General features: G+C 39.9%; 1 long non-coding RNA gene across 5 annotated transcripts in view; it reads left to right on the plus strand.

The window, feature by feature from the left end:
- The window catches only part of LOC118935974 (uncharacterized), a 178,004-nt gene that overhangs the window by 11,613 nt on the left and 146,985 nt on the right, over positions 1-19,406 (plus strand). For 2 of the 5 annotated variants that reach the window (XR_008995396.1, XR_008995393.1), the window contains exon 3: positions 8,777-9,147. The exons of 1 other annotated variant lie outside the window; for it this stretch is intronic. This is a non-coding gene — a long non-coding RNA (uncharacterized LOC118935974). Of the gene's footprint in view, positions 1-8,776; positions 9,148-13,217; positions 13,530-16,734; positions 17,332-19,406 lie in introns of those variants that run through there. 2 more of the 5 variants (XR_008995395.1, XR_005034067.2) reach the window with 2 other exon arrangements.

A 19,406-nucleotide genomic window follows, 5' to 3' on the forward strand; every position in this document is an offset into this window, starting at 1 on the left:
ATTGTTCTGGGGTCACTGTCACTCGATAATGGTAATAGCGAGGCTCCCTGTCTCTTAGTTGGCCAGCACCCTTTATCATGCCCATGTCGGATGCCTCATCTCTGCCAGTGGGAACCATTTAATTAGCGTGCTCTGTCTGATACAAATCCTCTAACGAGTGAATCCCCTCTGGGACTGGAGGTTCTGGGAAATGAAGTTGGTTGTTACACAAACGTCTCATACACCGTGAGAAACAGAGCTGAGATGACAAAGAAGACGTCAGGATGGTATCTTGACTTAATTGTGACCAGCTTCCTTTAATGAGGAAGGTCACGTCTTCTGAATAAAGCTGTTACATTTGCATCGTCTCACCGTGTTCAACCCTCTGGCGTTCTTCTCTGTGTTGACATGACTCTCCTGCAATGACGTGTTCTCCGCTTCAATGTTCTTAAAGTAGTAAAATTATATTTTGTCGAAATACAGAGAAGATGGGCCAGGGTTAGATGTGTCTTCTTACTGTTTGGTGACACATCGGTGTGAATGCCTTGATGTCTCCTGTGCAATGTGGGACCACTACACAATGTCTCCTATGTAGTATACTGTGTCTACTGCCCAATAAAATAACTGGCTCAAAAAATTTCATGTATACCATCACTTGGATGAGTAGAGATAATGGTATTTGTTTAATGTGGAAGAAATCTGCCTTTCCTTCAGTCCCAACCTGTAAATTAGTAGAGAGAGAAAAAAACAACTACCTCTTTGACATGGTTTAAACATCTTAGTCTAATAATATAACTTAAATAGATTCTCTTATTATTGGTTAAACTTTTTTTGGGAAGAGCTCTAAAAACCCTCAGCCTTCTGTCCCTGATTCTGTCTCCAAAGTGTGGAGGAGGGATGTGTGTGCATTCATGGGGTATTAGATGCCATGGGAGCCCCTGGTGTCTGTGGCATTGCCCTTTGTCCATCGGGGACCGATTTGCTGTGCCTCTCTTCTGAATTCATGTCTCTAGGTGGTACTGTTCATGGTCCTTGCTGGCTGATGTGCAGTGACCCTGGGTACCGTTATGGTGGGAGACCCCAGCCTATTACGTTTACCCTCCATCATCTAACCTGGGACTTTTCTGACAGCTTCTATTCTGGGATCCTATGACCCTGCTTGGCCCTCGTGTGCTGGAAAATTCCTGTGGACCCCACATCATGCAGGTAGTAGCCTGAGGGTAAGGTTCCCCATCCACTGAAGACGTCTTTATTTTCCAACGAGTGCCTGGCTGAGACCTAGCTTTACCCTGCTTACGCATCTCCATGCCCTGCTCTGGAACCGTGTCTGCCCAGAACACAGGGTGTCTTTTTCTAGTTTACACCAAGTTCTTCCGAGTTGTCGGGTTTCCTCAAAGGGCAGCTGTGTGTTGTTAAGTGATGATTCGGTTCACATTATTTTCACAGTATTTGGAAATGTATATGACCTGCATGGATAGAAAGGGACATTACTCAGGTGCCTTGAAACATCTACTTTTCTATGTCGGCTGAACAGTCTATGTTGTTTATGAAATGCAGAAAGGTAGATAAACTATATCGCATCTCAGCATTCACCAAACTCTGTCTCAGATAACAGCCCCCAAGCAGAAGATGGCAGTTATTGTCACACGTAAAGGAATCTGTTAGAACCTCTCTTGCATTTGGCTTGACTCACTAAGGTTTGAAGTCAGATCAACATGCCATCTTCAGTTAAGGATAATAGGTGGTGGACGGGAGTGTGGACAGGAGCCTGTAATCGAGTTCAAGTAAAATTGAAATTTGTTATTTTTTATTTTCCTTTGGTCTTAGGCAAATATTTTTTAACCATAGTTTATACTTTTTTTTTGTATTTAAGAAAATCTGTTTATTATCCATATGAAAAGGTGTACCTAAACGGTGGTTCTCTTTCTTCCATATTTTAACTACATTACACACTACCCAAACACACATATGGTAGTAATATATTTTGAAACATTTTTGAGAAGTATTTGTTTTCCGTTTTCTACAATCATAACCTTGTTGACAGGCTTTAAATTCTGGAAGCAGGTCTCGAATTTGTAGTGAATGGAATACAGATGAAATGTCAGGTATTCAAGGACAAAGCTTGCCTATATATTTTTGTTTGCGGGAATAAAAAGAAAAAGACATTAGAAGCCGGCATTAATCAGAACTCTGAATAGTCCTGATACACTTTTCTCTGTTATTTTTAGTTGAAAGTATAATCAAAACTACCATCTCTACAGAAATGTACATATATATCAATTTTGATTAGCTTTTAGAATGAATTCTATTTAACTTGGTTGATATATTTTATTGACCTTGATGGAATCTAAACTAAAATGTTGTTTTCAAAGATAAAAAAAATAACTACAAAATATCTACTGTAGTGCTTAATTTGTGGCTTCACATAAGAGATTCAGCAAAGTCAAACTGCAGTTTAATAAAATATTGATAGAAACAATATTTTTGCTCCAAGTGGAGATTTTTATCCTATCCAGGAAAAATGTTTTCATTAAACTATTTCTCTCTGACTGAAAGAACTATGGTACTATTTTAAAATTACATTGTACATATACCATATATACTACAACTTGTCCAAAATAACATCTTCATAATCAGAAAAGAAACACATCTTGTGTTCTTTTTGTTTTGAGAAAATGTCAAACTGTTACATATACTCATATATCCATGCATATGTGTATATGTGTGTTCTTCTCTTTGATTCAGTTTCTTTGATTTAGTTTCATCTATCTGCTAATAGGAATAGCATTTCTTACACCTTTGTAATTGTAAAACAATTATTAATCTTCCCTTTGTTATACATGTAAGTTTAATTATTTTCACCAATTTTTACAATTGCTATAGAATCCTCAAATGGTGTAAACGGTGTGTGTCCATATCATTTAAAAGCAAAAATACACGTCCATAGAAAAACAACCGTCTTGTTCATACATTTCCAGTCCGACTGATTGGCTGTGGGTGGTTACATCAAATGACCTAAATGTGGTCTCCACACATCCTCATCTCTTAGTAAGGTTTTACCACGAATAAACAATGGTTTTTAAAAGAAGAAACAGATAAAAACTTTATTTGTTGTCATTTTATAAGTACGGCACGAATGAATTGATTGATTCACAAAATTATCGAGTACCTACTTTATGTCAGACCCAGGTCCACACACTAGATATACATCTCTTGGCATGAATCTCACCAAAGTTTTCTGCCAGCACATTTAAAAATTTTTCATGATGAGACACAGGCAGTAGGCTGTAAAAATAAGAAGTAAATTAAATAGTGAGTTAGAAAGTACTAAGCAAGGGTCCCTGTGGATGAGAAAGGCACAACAGAGTATGGACATAATGTGGCTGAACTGTACACTTAAAAGTTAGGAGGATAGTAAATTGAATGATACATGTATTTTACCACAATAAAAAAAAAGGAAAAGTGGGCTACATTGGAAAGAGCATTGCTTCAGGGTCCAATGTTAGATCAATGGCTTTTCTATTTCCCAACTATGCTTCAAAGCAAGACTTGAACAAACTGGTTGCACCTGACGTGAGAGAGGTCCGGAGCAAAGCTCCAGTACACACACAAACACATCCTGTGCCCGACAAGGTGGAATTTGCAAAGACTGGTGTCTGATGAACGATTGCTAACATGCAAAAGGGTCAAAAACTAACTATGACCAGTCATGTGGGGGGGAAAATGTGTGATAAGGGACAGACCAAGAAAAAAAGATAACAGAATTAATAGACAAAGACATTAAACAATTCCTTAGAAAAATATACTTAGAAATATACAGAAGTTTAACATGGTGGCCAAAAGTAACAGGATCAGAAAGAGGATCTAGAAAAATGTTAAAAAAAAAAAAAATCTTCTAGAGTCAAAAGATACACTATTTGAGATAAAGGCTGTGTTGGAAGGATGGACACATTAACAGCAGATGGGCACGGCAAAAGAAAAGGTTCGTGACATGAAAAAAACTATGTGAAATAAAACATCAATGTCACAGTGACTCATTAAAAAGAAAACTGATTACAACGGGACAACCTTAAGGAGAATAATCTGCATATAATGGAATTCCAGAGACAGTGGGAGGGAAACATGTACATAAATAATGCCATTTTTTCCCCCAAATTGAATGAAGCCTATAAACTCATAGCTCTAAAAAATGCCCAATGAATATGGCATGGGAGAACATTGAGGAAAATGAAAGCAGGGTGTATTTTAATCAAACTACTGTAAACCAGTATTAAAGGCACACTTTCAGAAGGAGCCAGTGTAAATACACATTACCTACAGAGATAAAAGGTAAGCGTGACCATACTTTTCTCGTTGGAGACAACAACACAAGCCAGGAAATCATGAAGTGCCGTCTTTCCAGAACTGAACATAACAGTCGTCCCAGAATTCTAAATTCAGTCGAAAATATCAGAAATGAAATTGAAACGGAGACTTGTTTAGACAAACACAAGCTGGAAAGTTTTAGCAGCAGATCAATAAGAAATGTAAAAGGATTCTTACCATGGCAGGACAGTTGTAATGAGGGGACATTGGGATCTACACAAAGGAATGAAGACTGTCAGAAATGATATGTGTGATAGTAGATATGAAGGGATGTGTTTTTCATAAAACTCTGGAAAAGATAGTTGATGAATTAAAGCAGCATAAAAACCATTCTATGGTTAGTTATTTTTATGTTTACACTGGGCATTGGTTAAGAAAGACAATATATGGGTCATGACCCAAGTTTCAATAAGTTGAAAAATGGTTTCAGTTGTACATGTTCCCCCAGTGACAATGGCATTAACCATCGATGACATGATGGTATCCAAACATCCAAATATTTGAAAACTAAGCAGTAGCTTCTAAATAATACATGTGTCAGTAAAGAAATCACAGAGAATTAGAGTGTTGAAGTGAATGAAAATATAAATAGGAAATCCTTAAAATTTTTAATCAAACGTTTAGCTCAACTGGACACAATGTAGTAACTTTAGAGAAGAAAGCCACGTTATTGCTCCGTTAAAAGGCCTTAAAAGGGTGACACGGAACCCAAGCACATTCATTAGGAAAATGAATCCAGAGTTTAGATTTAAATGAACAAATCTCCTGAAGGTTGCAGAGTTCACTCAAGAAGTGATAATAGCCATGTAGGGATTAATTAGATGTTGTTTTTAAAAGCCTTCCCACCAAGAGACCACGGGCCTCAGGTGGCTTCAGTGAGGAAGTCTCCTAAACATTTAAACAGATTAAAAAACAGAAATTCTACACAAACTGTTCCAAAAAGTGAAAGATTGAGGGTACATTTTAAATCTCATTTCCATGAGGTTAATGATACCCTGACACCAAAAACAGACCAAAGTAGTATAATTAGCAAAAAACACTACAGAAAAATTTCCCTCCTCATGCTCATTGCAAAGTTCTTTAAAAATGTTATCCGAATGAATCCGGTTCCATAGGCACATGCGTGATAGCATTGCGTGTGTGTCCAGTGAGACAGTATCTGCCTTTTTTTTGTAGTATTTTTATTTATTTTGGTATCGTTAATGTATAATAAGTATCTGCCCTTTAACTAGGGAGTTTTTATTCATTAACCTTAAGTGTCATTATTCACATAGTTAAATTTAAGTCTGCTTTCTGGAAGTGATATTGGACCACTTTTCATCCCAGAAAAGATGACAGCACGGGGATGCCATTTCTTTCCTCCTCTGATTATTGTTACAAAAATTGATGATACTTCCACGTGACATCATCATCATTGCTTTTAAAAGTATATGATCAATTAAAGACCTTATATTACAAGAAAAAGCTTTGTCCCGTGACCAGTTTCAGTGCCCTTTATTCCTTGGTGTCGATGAGAAGTCCCTCATGTATGACCTTCCTGGGCTTGAAGAATGTCCTTTAGCTTTTTTTGCAAGTGACAGTGAGGAAAGTTTTCAGCTTTTGTACGTCTGACATGGTCTTTCCTTCATCTTCTTCCCTTTCAGGTATTGAAATGTTGCTTTCTTGTATTTACATCTGTTTTGTTTTGTTTTGTTTTGTTTTGACATCTGAATTTCCGCTCAGCTTTTCATGTTTTAGAATTGGGTGCAGGAGTGCAATCGCTGGCTGGAGAATTTTTATGTTTGGTGCTGTAAAATTCTTGTCGGATAATTGCATCTCCGTGTGGGTGTCTGATGAGTGTCTTTTTCCTTCAGATTGTGAGTTTCCAGGTTACTGCTATGGCATGTTTTTTTTTTTTTTTTTACTGCGTCATGGACATTTTGGGTATTTTGAGCCTCTGGGTCCTATTTAAGAGGCAATCAGGCTGCTTAGAAAAGTTTGCAGATCCTGGCTGACTTCTGTGTTCAGGGAATCTGGCCTTTGTGTATACCATGCCCGTTTGCCTGCCCATTCTGTGCTGGTGGGACCCCCACGTTCTTGCAAGTGTCATGTCGCAATGACTTCTACTTCGTGGCTCATTCTGGACTTTATATATTGAAATATTTACGAAGACAGTTAGGTGCATGTGCCCAAATGGGTCACTAGCCTTAGAATGCTGCCCTTCACGAGAAGGCAACAGAGAAACTAATTGTATAGGAAATATCACACCTGATAATATAAAACGTGATGCTATCCATGCCCCAGAACTCAAGTTAAAGAGGCACCGCTCTGAATAAGGAACACTGAACTCTCCCGTGACCCTACTCTCTCTCTCTCTGTCACTCTGCTAGTCATTAATTTTCCCCAGCTCCACGTGGCCTGTCCCTCAGCTCCCCCTTCAACCCACCCTGAGGGCCACTTTCTTTCGTACTTGCAGAACTTCACACTCCGCCCACCCTATACACAGGGCAGCCCGTTCAAATAAAATGCTACTGTTTGTTAAAAATGTTCGCATAGACATGCTTCTGTTCATTCTCATTCCTCCAGGTTGTCTGAGGTTCAGAAGGCGAGGTATTGGCTAAGTCCTTTCCCAGGTAGAGTCCTCATGACCCAGGGAATCCACCTTTGCCTCTGTAGAATTATCACGTATTTAGGGAAGGTGGCTGGTCAGACCCCATGTTCTCCAAACTATGAAATCTCTTACTTTTCTTCTCCTATAAAATTTCAGGCAATACCTGGGTATTAACAGCCTGGGCACAGCACTGACTTTGTGGGTACCCAGGAAAGAGAGGGCAGCGAATCACAGGTACATCCTGGTGATCATGAGAAAGAGGGGTTTATTACTGACTATTCTAGAAGAAATATCAACAGATCTGAGTCTAATTATTTGCACTATGTTTATAAATGCATCTTTCTTTCATCTTAGATTATGAAAGTGTAAAAGGGAGAGAAAAACATGGTAGAAAGCATGCAGGCAGTATTCAGATCATGTTGCTGAAATGTGGTTGAAGTTTTCCCCTTTAGAAGTAATTACTTTACAAAGAAAGCCTCAAGGGCCCTCTGTGTTTCCGTCATAAAGCAAAACACATTTAATAAAAGGAGCCTGAAGGAGGCTTTCGGAACCATAATAATGAGCTTTCAAATGGGGGGGTTAGAATTTTTTGACTCATTAAACCCTATTTTGGATTCTATCTATTCTGTAGTCAGTACTTCACAATTTTGTTTTCTGTGATGAATTGAAACAATGTTTTTTTTTTTAAATTCACAAAGCATAAATAACACTGTGATGTGTGTTATAAACATTGAGAATTTGGAAATTGAAGAATGTTTCAGAGTACAGAATTGACTCAATGGCTTGATGGTATCTCAGATGTTAATAGGAAATAAGGAAAAGAAATACCGTCAATTTTGGTTGGGTGGAAGACACAAAGAAGGCATTTAAGAAATTTTCTGCATTTCTTAATTCTGAAGAATCTCCTGAAATATTTTATAGGTAAATGGCTTATACTGAGTCATGGTTAATTGAGAACAGGTTATATGAATAACATCAGGAATTAATGAATATCAGTTAGGATTTCAGGAAGTGAAATGCAATTCATCGCGGGTATGAATTGAGTCCAGCTTTGCTGGAATAACCTTTAGTTCTCACAGTGACTTGTGAATACTCTTAGGACAAAACTGAATTTACTGCTAAGAAGGTGGGTGCAGGACGGAAGAACATGCCCAGCTTTCCTGGAGAAGGAAGGTTGCTGCTGCAAGCATGGGAGAACTGACGGCTTCTGTGTTCAGCCTGCGAGGCTGTGTTCACAGAGCATGAAAGCGGATTTCCAAGACGTGCAATGCAAACGAACGAGGGTGATGCATTCAGTGGAACAGGCGACGGGGTGTATTTATTTTCAGTCACGAGTGTGCGGAGATGCCCAAGTGTCAAGAATGACTCTGAGGGCAGGGCTGTAGTTATGAGGAAGTTACCTAGAAACATGCCCATGAAGAGGAGGGAATATCTACATTCCTGGCCACATAGTGCTTGCCATCAACATCCATCAATTCATACCCGTGATGAATTGCATTTCGGTACAGTTACATATAAATTAAATACATTTAAATTAAATGCAATCACATTTAAATACAGTATGATCCTCACATGCTTCCTGTGTCCCCCACCATATGTGAATGAATCCAAGCCGAGTCTATAGAGTGACTTGGCACCTCTCACCCAGACATCACCAAGAGTGCCCATCAATGCCAAAATAAAGGTAGAACAACAAAAAACAAACAAACTGGAAGTCCTAAACCCAGTGGGGAAGTCCACCGGAACCATCTAATCCCTCAGGGTGGTTCAAAATTGACATGTTGATCCACGATGGTGGGTCAAAACGTTTCCCCAAATAATGTGCTTTCTCTTTGCCGTCAGTCTTTCTCCGGACATGGTGTGAGGATAAAGATAAGAAGCAGAATGCGGTGGGTGGGTGACCCGGGGACTTCGGGTTCAGACATGAAGGGAAGTGAACCAGGTACATCTCTTCAGGGCAGAGCCCCTTACCAAGCCTGATGAGTGACTTACCCACCAGCCACTTGCTCCCCTCCCTGCAGCCTCAGAGGAAAAGCCAGATTTCCACTTTCAAAAAGCTCAGAGCAAGGTCAGACTGGAAGAATGAAAATATCTGTAGAATTCTTACCATGGTCTATTCCAACTTTAATGCAGCTCCAAGCCAGATGGCACACAGGGACTCCCACAAATTCTTCTCTGAACTTCTTGCTCCCAGAACATCCTAAAAGATCTGTGCGAGTGACAAAGAACGCCCTTTGAAATGGCCATCAGTCACTCAGATGGGACTTAATAACTTCTGTTTCAAGCATGAAAATGAAGAAGTTGATCATTGAATTTGCTCAAAATGCTCATTCAGGTGATCTGTTGGCAGAGTCCCTTTGAAACTCATGTCCTTGAAAGTCTAACTACAAATGTTGGAGTCTGAGAACTTTTGCACTGAGGTGATTTCAAATTTGAATCAGAAGCTGGTGTACAGAAGAGTTGATTCTTTTCCAGCCTTACGTCTTAATGTGGCTCATTCCGGCACTGACGGCTTGCAGTCTCCACTGAGTTTTCCAGTATTCCAGTGTGTGCTAACACTTGCTGTCAGACATTAAAATAAATCTTTACTCCTTAAAGATTTGGGAATTCACCCACTGAAGTCCTCATTCTAGCTGGTAATTTATGTGTTTATTTTACTCCTTGGAGTGTAATCCAGTGATTTTAAGCAGCTGATTGGATAAATGTTTGCAGTGGGCATATAGATAAAAAATATACTGTAATTGAATATTTTGAAAATTTGATCCATGCTTTGGGATATTTAGCCATGTGTTTTATTAATACCTAGTTTCTGCTCATCTTCTGTTTAATGTTTATGCTGGCTTGTAACAGTTGAAGCCCCCTTTTGGATTTGAAATGAAATGTAGACTTCTCTACCTGTGTTAGCGACTCCATTTCATAATTATTCACACCAGAGTACTTATATACTATTGAGTAAAATCCTTTGTAGCTACATCATGAGAAAAAAAAGGTACCGTTCAATTAATCAAGTGACTTTGTTAGCATTATGGATTACAAGGATATCAAATGGAGCCATGGTATTTCCCATTCAATAAATATTTTTAGATACAATCCTGTCTTAAAATATCTTTCAAGGAAAGATTCTTGTTTATCTGTGAGTCCGTGTTTCTCTATTGAACCCAATGTTGTAAAGCCAAATATTTTAAAATTCACATAGTATACAGACTTGGAAGTAGTTTCATGGCCCTGAATTACTTCTTTGAGTTGTACTGTGTTGCTTGTCCACTTGGCCTTTTAGGGTGGCCAGTCCACAAGAAGGTACAATTCTAATACAAATATGGCTGTGTTACAGATAGTTTGGGTATGTGTTTTATAACCCCAGTAAGACCACCCTCACACCTATCTTAAATAACGTGTTTTTAGGGCCACAGCAAAAGCTTTGGTTGCCTTAATGTTCATTATGTACAGCCGTCAGAGTTGTGCCAGAGTGTTTCACATATTGATTGGGCAATAAAAAGTCACAGGATTTTATTAGTTAATTAATTCAGGAGCAAATGTAGTAATTCTGTGGTACATTTGGTTTCCCTTGAAACAGATATAAGGGAATAAAACACCAATAAACTTTGATGATCTTGTATGTAGGTAATCATCAATATTCAAATTAATGAATAGCTCCACTTACTATTTAAAAATGAGCATGCAGATAATTGCCGGTGGTTGTGTACATGCGCACACATCTGCATCTATATAGAGAGGTATATATGCTTTTGCACCTACTGGTTATAGTGTGTATGTATTTGTAAAGGAAACACCAACAGTCAGGTACATGCAACACTATCTTTTAATCAAGGGCATTTAAGTATAATTAATCCAAATCTGTTCACTGTAATACAACGAAAGAAGTCCTCACACCTTTCCTTGGCGTAACCATGCTCAGAGCTGAAACAGTCCTTACCTTATATAAGTCCTTTTATTGCGGAGTTGACAAAGCCATAGCCTCTGTTTATTTTTTCCATATTCATATTTCTGATTTGCAGAGCCTCCTGGCTTACACTTCATGTTTATTGATAAACCTCACTATTTGATTTGTCCCTGATGATTGACACCTGTGAAAATAGAGGAGATAATCTCTTGATTGTTTGGTATGTGCTACTCATAAACTTTAGAAGCAAAGACATCACATTTGTAGTTAACCCATAACATGACACAGAGAGAGAGAGAGAGAGATCCCCAGCCAAAAACAATGGTCATCAGGCATATGCTTCATCCTTTCTAGTCAAGGATTTTCTAGCATCTAATTAAGTTGTTTCCTCCCTTAGTATATAACCTGACTTCACGCCACAAAATTCAGTAATGCCTGTGGATGTAAACCTGTAAAACAGCAGAAAACCCCCCTGTCATTTGTTGTGTGCCAATACTTTAAATCGATACCAAGACCGTGCCTTAGCGTTTGTCTACGTGAGGGAATAGCTTAAAGACCACTATTTGCAGTTTCTTTGACAGGTGAATGAATGTGCTCTTGGACATGTAGAGTTGCATTTCCATCACAAAGTGCATCCTTTATCATTCGCTGCCATTATACAATCTGACCTCACTGCCTAACTGCTCCGGCTGCTTCTCCTTTTCCAGAAACATTCTTTCTCCTCTTGATTGTAAAGTTTATTTTGACCTTGCCCTGTGGGATCTAGGCTCTGTGTCTCTCCCTTAATGGAGCCTCTGCAAGCTCCTAGCACAGGTATGCCCTCTTCCAAACATATAGTAAAGTGTAGGGTTGGAAACAGTGAACACATGTGGATCATTTCGGGGGACATGAGACTAGATGACCTTGTATGTCAGAACTTTGTCTTAGACTATTTTCCCATCTTGTTTTAGCCCAGATACTGGAACAAAGTTTGCCTAGTTACTTACCTTTGACTTACAAGTTCATGATGTCGGGGGTGACCTATAATGGAAGGTTGGCCCCCCTTCCAGTGTGTTCAATTTAGTATAAAAACATAAATGTAAATCACTATCTCCCTTCCCTGGATCATTGTTCATGTGAATCTTGTTTGACTGTCATTTGAACTCCCCTTGAAATCTGTATATGCATTATTTCCAAGAGTCTGTTTTTAGTCTTTAATTATCTGGATCAGTTTATATTTGTTATAACCCTTAGAAATAAAACAACAGTAAAAAAAGAACAGTGCAGAGGAAGAAAGAGACAAGTGGCCTTAATTTCAAACACATCCAGACAACCAAAAACTAGGGCAACTTTCATCCTTTGAAGAGTTTGTTCACAGAAAACCTTGGCTGAAGGCTCCTAGTGGACCTGAGGCATCATAGACCAAATCTCAGTATATGTTTAACTATCTTTTCTCACTTAAAAAAAAAAACCAGAAAAAGGAAACTAAAAAAAAATAATAAGTGGTAACTATTATTAAGTTACACAGAGCAGGATGCATGAACATTATCAGACAAAAAGTTTCCTTATTGCACTGCAACAATGGTTTGTCAAGCACCTGAGTGCAGAGAGGAAAGATGAATAAAAATATTTTGGAACCAACATTATAAGACATGGCCTTGAGATTTTTTCCTTTATGCATTATAGGAAACATTGCATTTATTACAGTGCACAGGACATTTACTGCACTTATTACTGGAAACTAAATATTCATGAATGCATAGAAATCAACATAACGTCTTGTTGATATTTTGTCAAAAGAACTACAACAGTAACAAAAATCAGCTCACATGATACATTTATCCCTAAAATAAAAACAGCTACCCTGCAAAAAGAAGCTGCTCACCTCAAGAGAAAGCCTGATATCTAAGATGCCTTTGAAATACGCTTTAAGTCTGCAAATCACCAAAGAAAACCTTTCTGCTTTCACCAAAAATAGGTCGTTGATCCAGGATTTCACAATCTTGACCCTCTTGATACTTGGAAATAGATAATTCTTTGGTGTGGGGTGTTCTGTGCACTTTAGGACGTCTGGCACCCTCCCTGGTCTGCCCACTCGGAGCTCCACCCTAGTAGTGACTATGAAGAATGTCCCCACGCATTGCCAAGGGACCTGGGCACAGGAGCAAAAATGCCCCCAGTTGAGAGCCATCGCATGACTCAAACCAGTCCATGTTTCAAAATTGTGTTTCAAAATCCATTTTCTTGGTGTGAGCAGAATACAACTGGGTCCCATTCCTTCTTTTGTCGTTACTCTGGATAGATGTATTTATTCCCTCTTCAGTGTTCCCTCCTTTTATCCCTTTCTCTCTCTCTCCCTCCATTTCTCCCTTCTCTCTACAAAGAGTTTTGTGCAATTTCCAGGGCTCACAGAACACCCACAGTCTACACCAGAATCTTAAATAGATGGGATTGAATTCTGAAAATACTGACATTAATACGAGTCAACTAAACGTTTGTTTTACTGTCTGCCAAAATAAGGACGTTCCCCCTGTTCTCCCAGAGTTGTTTTCATTTTCAGTAGCATTGAGTTTGAAAGAGCACGCTGGCTTACGACATGCGTCACCGACACCCCCAGACAGCTGTGCCTTCCCACTGCGTGGCTCAGAAAGGAGGTTCTCAACTTCCAAGTCATTCTGGACCCCGACTGCTTGGTATGCTGTGACTGAAGACAAGAAAGTGTGCCCTTCATATTTAATAATAATGACTTTGCTATACATTACATATGTTATATAATATATAGTATATAAATAAATGGATTTAATTATAATTTAATTTATATATAAACTAATATGCCATGTGAGAGGTGTTCTTAGGCATTACACCACCATGTCCATGCTGCTATCCAATTACCATCATCTTACACCTTTGGGACACTTGAGGGTCAGATTTCTACCTATTCTGCATCAGAAATGTAAACAAAAGCAAACACTTTTCACGTGACAGGCTGCTACACATTCCGCATTCTTCCTTTTGCACACAAGCTGCCTGTCCCTTTGGCCTGAGAATGGCAGTCGCGTGGACTGTTGATCTTGTCAGCTCTGTAAAGAAGGAAAATGCCTTAGGTGGTGTGCTCAGGAGCCTTGGGACCATTACCCGGAGTTTTCCTCAGGGTTTCCCCAAAGAAGAACCCAAGAAAGTTATAAGGCCAGGGAGAAGTGGTCACAGAGGACCCAAGTAGACAACTCAGAAGAGATCTGAAGAATGAGCCACAATTAATAAACGTAAATGCAAAACGTGTGTGTATCAGGGGAGGCTCCTCATGAGACAAAACAGCTGTGAGTTTTCCTGAATATAGGGGAGAAGAGGTGAGTCTTTAGTATGTTTTTACTGGTGTGAAAACCATACGACATGGCAGCCCAAACCTGCCCCCAAAGACAGCCACATCCTAATCTCTAGAGCTGCACATGTGTTATGTTCCAGGGATATGCAAAACTGGGTGGCAGATGGAATTAGGACAGCCAACTGACCCTGTGATGGAAACATGACCCTGGAGTATCCAGGGGTCTCCTATACTCAGAGGCACCCTTAAAAGTGGAAGATGGCTGTAAAAGGGAACATAGAGTGGCGTTGTATGAGAAAAACACGGTTGACCTCAGCTGGCTTTGGAGAGAGAGGAGGGCCCGTGAGCCCGTGGTGGACGGTGGCCTGTAGGGGCTGCAGAAGATGAGAATACAATTTCTCTGCAGGTGTCTCCTAAAGGAATGAGGCCCTGCCCTCTCCTTCGCTTTAGCCTGGTGACACCTGTGTCCTATTTCTGAGCTATGTCACCATATGATAAAAATCTGTGTTCTGTTAAGCTACTAAATTTGTGGTCATTCGTTATAGTACCAAAGAACATACGGAAACCAAGTCTGGGGACTAGTGGGCAGAAAAGGGTCGTGTTTGATGAACCCCATGTTCAATGATGTGGATGTTTTCTTAGGGACCCCAGGTGACATAGAAGAGCTTAACCAGTCGATTGTGTTCACTTCCTCACAGTGAGCTGACAGGAGACGTGGGGAAACCCCTAGCCAACTTTAGGAATAATGATGGCAGCCTGAACTGACAAGTGCCTGGTGATGGGCACGAATGGGCCAGCCTGAGAGGCCCTGCTAAGAGAAGCTGACAGGGGATTATGAAAGGTGAGAATGCTTGCCTTCCTGAAGACACAGGACGCAGTATTTCCACTTTCAGTGTCACTGAAGCGGACACGCAGGAAAGGTGACCTGTCACCTGGGGAAGAAAAAAGGTTAATGTGGATGCATGGATAGGATTTTTTTTTAAATTGAAGTACACTAACCATCAGGAAAATGCAGGTCAAAACCACCATGAGATGTCACCTCACCTCACACCTGTTAGAATGGCCACGTTCCAAAACACATAGGAAGGTGCTGGGTGGGCTTACGTTTGTCAAGGTGCAGATAGATATTCGCTGGACAGGTAGGGGCACGTGGTTCCAACTTTTAGGAAGAAAGTGTACCAGACACCCAGGTTTGGCTGACCTCCAGCAGACAAATGCCCATCAAAGCTGCAGGACTGGAATATTTTGCCCCGGGAAAGTGTATGCTGGGTCCAGAAGATGAAGTAGTGGAAGGTGAAAGCCCAGCATGCACTGATGTTGGCAGGGGCAGAGGAAGAGGAAAGCAGAGAGGGCACATTTCGAAGGATGCAGGAGGGAGGGACAGTCAGGGATGTGGCTGCTAAGGCATCCGAGCATTTGAAGCAACAGGCGACAGTGAGCATTGGAACATGCCGTAGAAAGCTCAGACACTAGAGTGCTTTTACGTTGAGACGCCATCAGTGACCTGCTTTAGAATACACGTGTTTGTTCCCAGAGGAATCAGGATTGCAGCCAACAGAAAAAAAACATGTTCAAGGTGCAGAGGAAAGGAGAATCCATACACTGCTCTTCAGTTACCTTGGCATTGACCCTCTGTCTGTCTGCAGCAGGTGTAATGAATATAGATCCTCTAGACTGAATATACTTTCTCAGTACAGTACCATTAGGAACTGTACAATTAAAACACCCTATTGGGTAGCAGATAATCAGAACAGTGCAAGATGAAAAGATGTTACTCAACGTGATGTCTGTATAGGCGCCCACTATGTGCCACCCCCCAGTTGGCGATAGCGCCACGTTAGTGTCTGTAGATTAGGTGCTTCACTATTACCCTTTAAAAATTATGACTGTTACCAATCAGAGAATATACAGGTATGTAGTTCCAGGCATGTACAAGGTGAAAGAAATCGTACCGGCACAGTAATGAAGTGATCTTTACAGAGTTCTCACGTCTAATTTTACTAGAGAAAGAACACTCAAGTTTCAGATATCCTGCATCTAATAAACTGATCACTTGTTTTGGCATGAACCTAATTTCCTGCCAGATCACTGCATTCCCCTTTGGGGAATTTGTTATTTTCTTTTACCAAGAAAAGTAGAAACAGTAACAAATAGTTTAACTGATTTGTTTGTTTCTTTCTCAAGACTGAAGAACTTAGTCTCAATGTGTTGTGTCTCTCACCCTGAGTGTCAGTAAATGAATTCTCTATACACACATAATATGTACTATATATAATTTTATATGCATAAAAACCTTTACTTCTTTTAAAATTTAATTTCCATTGCATTTTTGTCTGTAGCCTCTGCATGCTGTCTGCATGAACTATCTTTGCAAGATGGCACATTCACCCCTGAAAAAGGAGTACCCTTTACTTTTTAAAAATATGCCGTATAGGAACCCATACATCTTGTAAGAACGTTAGTCAAGAACTTAAAACAGGTCCATTGTACACTTGACTCTTTTAAACATCAGCATGGTGGAATTCACCTAAAATGGTGCTTAATTATTGATGTCCTTTCTTCTTCTCTTTTTTTCTCCTGGACCTTTGACAAATGCAGTGTGCACACAGTAATTGACTGGCTAATGGAACAGAATGGACCCTCTGAAGTTCCTCATTTGTGCAAATGCATCCTTCTCTTGTCTGCCAACATGACTGTCTTTATTTACTTTCACCTCGAGTCGATAGAAGCACATGGTCTGTGAGCAGAATGTAAATTCAGACTCATTTCAGAAAGGACACTGTGTTCATCATGGGAATAAAAGACACACCCTTTTCTTCAGAGTTGGACTGAGTCTCTAGAAATTAATTGGTCTCTGTGTTGCAGATGAAAAGTAGAGAGATGGTGACACTTTTGGGTTGGGACCTCCCCCTCTGGAACCCGCTGCTCTTTGTTCATTTCACAGGTATTTGCAGAGTGGCCACGGCGTGCGGCCACGGATTCAGACCAAAGGTAATGGAGAGAGGGATTTCCTCTCCATTTCTATAGTCTGATGGTTTTTAATTTCTGGGAACAGACATTCAAAATGATCAGATATGTAACATAAAAAAATCAACTGGAGTAGGTGACATACAGCGAAATAAGATGATGAGACTGCTAGGTGTTTTTTGAAGACATTTGGGGTGTCGCTTCTCCCCTGTGGAGACAGAAAGCAATCCTACAGTCAGATGCCCCACAGAGAAGCAGCCTTAGTGTGTTCCGGGAGCTGGAGCCGCCGGTGACGACAACATGCCACGCTGGGGAGAGGGAATGAAGTTAAGAAGGAGCGGTAGGCAGGCTCATCACACAGATCCGTGCTTGTACGCAGATATAAGGGACTTGGGTTTTTTAGTGTAAATGATAGAAAGCCAGTGGTTAGTATTAAGCTTTGGGGTGTGATGATCTTAAACGTCCCTCAAAGGGAAGATGACAGGACACTCCCCCCACCACCAACATACAGGTTCAGCTGCAAGGAACTGTGCCTGCAGTTAACAGATGAGCTAGAAATACCCACCTCCCCTTCCCAGCAACTTCTGAAACTATGGGGAAGAGCATTTCTCCTTGGAGCATGGGTCGGGGCTCAGTAAACGGGAAGAGAGATCACAAGAAATCCTAACCTCAAATGCACAAGGCAGTGAGCAGCCCGCCTTGTTTAAATATATGCTTGAATGTGGGTTAAAGTAGTTAAGTCCCTAGCGATTATTCTGAGACTCCTCTGGGGCTGGAGGGTGTCAGTAATCTGCGTTTATCACGGGTTTCAGAGTTTGGTCCAGTAAATTAACATGGAGTCTGAGTCTGTGGTCAAACTCATAAAGACGTGAATTCAGTGCAGTTCAAATTCAATTCAAAAAGACGTGAAGGAAAAGCCAATGGAAAAAAAAAAAAAAGATATTTCAAATGTGGAATTTGCCAATGGGTCCTATGCACAATATAATTATGGAAGTGAAAAAATGATGAGAAGGGAAATACTTAAATATTTGAATATCAGAAGAAATTAGCCCGCTTTGCTAATACAGAGGGCTGGCAGCTCTAGTGAGGTTAAAGACTATGGCAGAGTGGGAGGATTGAAAATGTCCTTACCCGAGGCTATAGCAGAAGGAAGAAGAAATGGAACAGGGCATGGGGCTCACTCTCAAAAGCATCAATGAAGAGTTTTGCAGAACGGGTTAAAGATACAGACCTTAGTTCAAAATGTTGAACAAATCCAAGCATGATAAGTATAAACAGAGACCACAGGTTATACATTCAGCATGCCAAGGCAAAGAACACATCTTAAAAGGAGGAAAAGGTGTATGTGTAAAGAAAACAAAAACAAAGTGATTGGTTAATTTGGTGAAATTAAAAAAAAGGTCAATGAAGTTTAAAAATTAAACTTTCATGAATTGAGTTGCAGTGTTCCAAATGAAATAAATATACTGTATTTTGATGCAAATCATTGGACAAATGACATGTTTTGCACCGTGATACTACGAACACCCCATGTTTCCAAAAATTGTGTATGATATTTTGAGGGTCATTCTGTCCAAAGGTGTGATTGGGTGCCTAGCTTGCAAGTACTGGTTGACCTGGAGAGTTTAAACCACTTTGGTCTCTGACACTTAGTATATTGTTGAGGTGACACGAGGCAAGGGATGGATTGGGACATCAGTCAAATAAGGGATGCTGTCTAAAACTCCCTCTCAGGACTGGAGACCAGCATTTAGGAACTTAGTGGCATAAATAACCATAGAACATTGATTCAACCATTTTCCCTCCAAAGACATCATCTCACAAAACTAATTTAGCAATATCCTGGGAAGGCTATTCAAAACATTTTCACGTTAGAATGAATAAACAACTTGGCAAGACTGGTATCTAAATCATTTCATGATTCCAGTACCTTGATGGTATCATTCTACCTTTCTGAGAGTCATTTATGTTCAAAAGTACACTTTTCAATACTTCTATTGGTGAAATTGTCTGTATGTGTTTATTATTCAGTTCCTGTGGGGTAGACACTAGTGAGGGTTCATACCTATTATTTTCTTTTAATAAGCTCTCATAGTTTCCTTGCACGACCGTCTAATGTGCTGAGTATCTAATTATAATTAATTGATTCATGCTTTATTCAATACTTTTGGGAAGTCAGGGGTGAATATAAAACTGCTTTTGTGTGTGTTGTGTGTGTGTATGTTTGTACTAGTAGGAGTCATGGTAAAAGGGTAACTTCAGTGTATTCTGCTCTCTCTACCCCAGTGGACTAGGCTAAAAGG

The sequence above is a fragment of the Manis pentadactyla genome, chromosome Y (assembly GCF_030020395.1).
Source record: "Manis pentadactyla isolate mManPen7 chromosome Y, mManPen7.hap1, whole genome shotgun sequence".
Classification (NCBI taxonomy): domain Eukaryota; kingdom Metazoa; phylum Chordata; class Mammalia; order Pholidota; family Manidae; genus Manis; species Manis pentadactyla.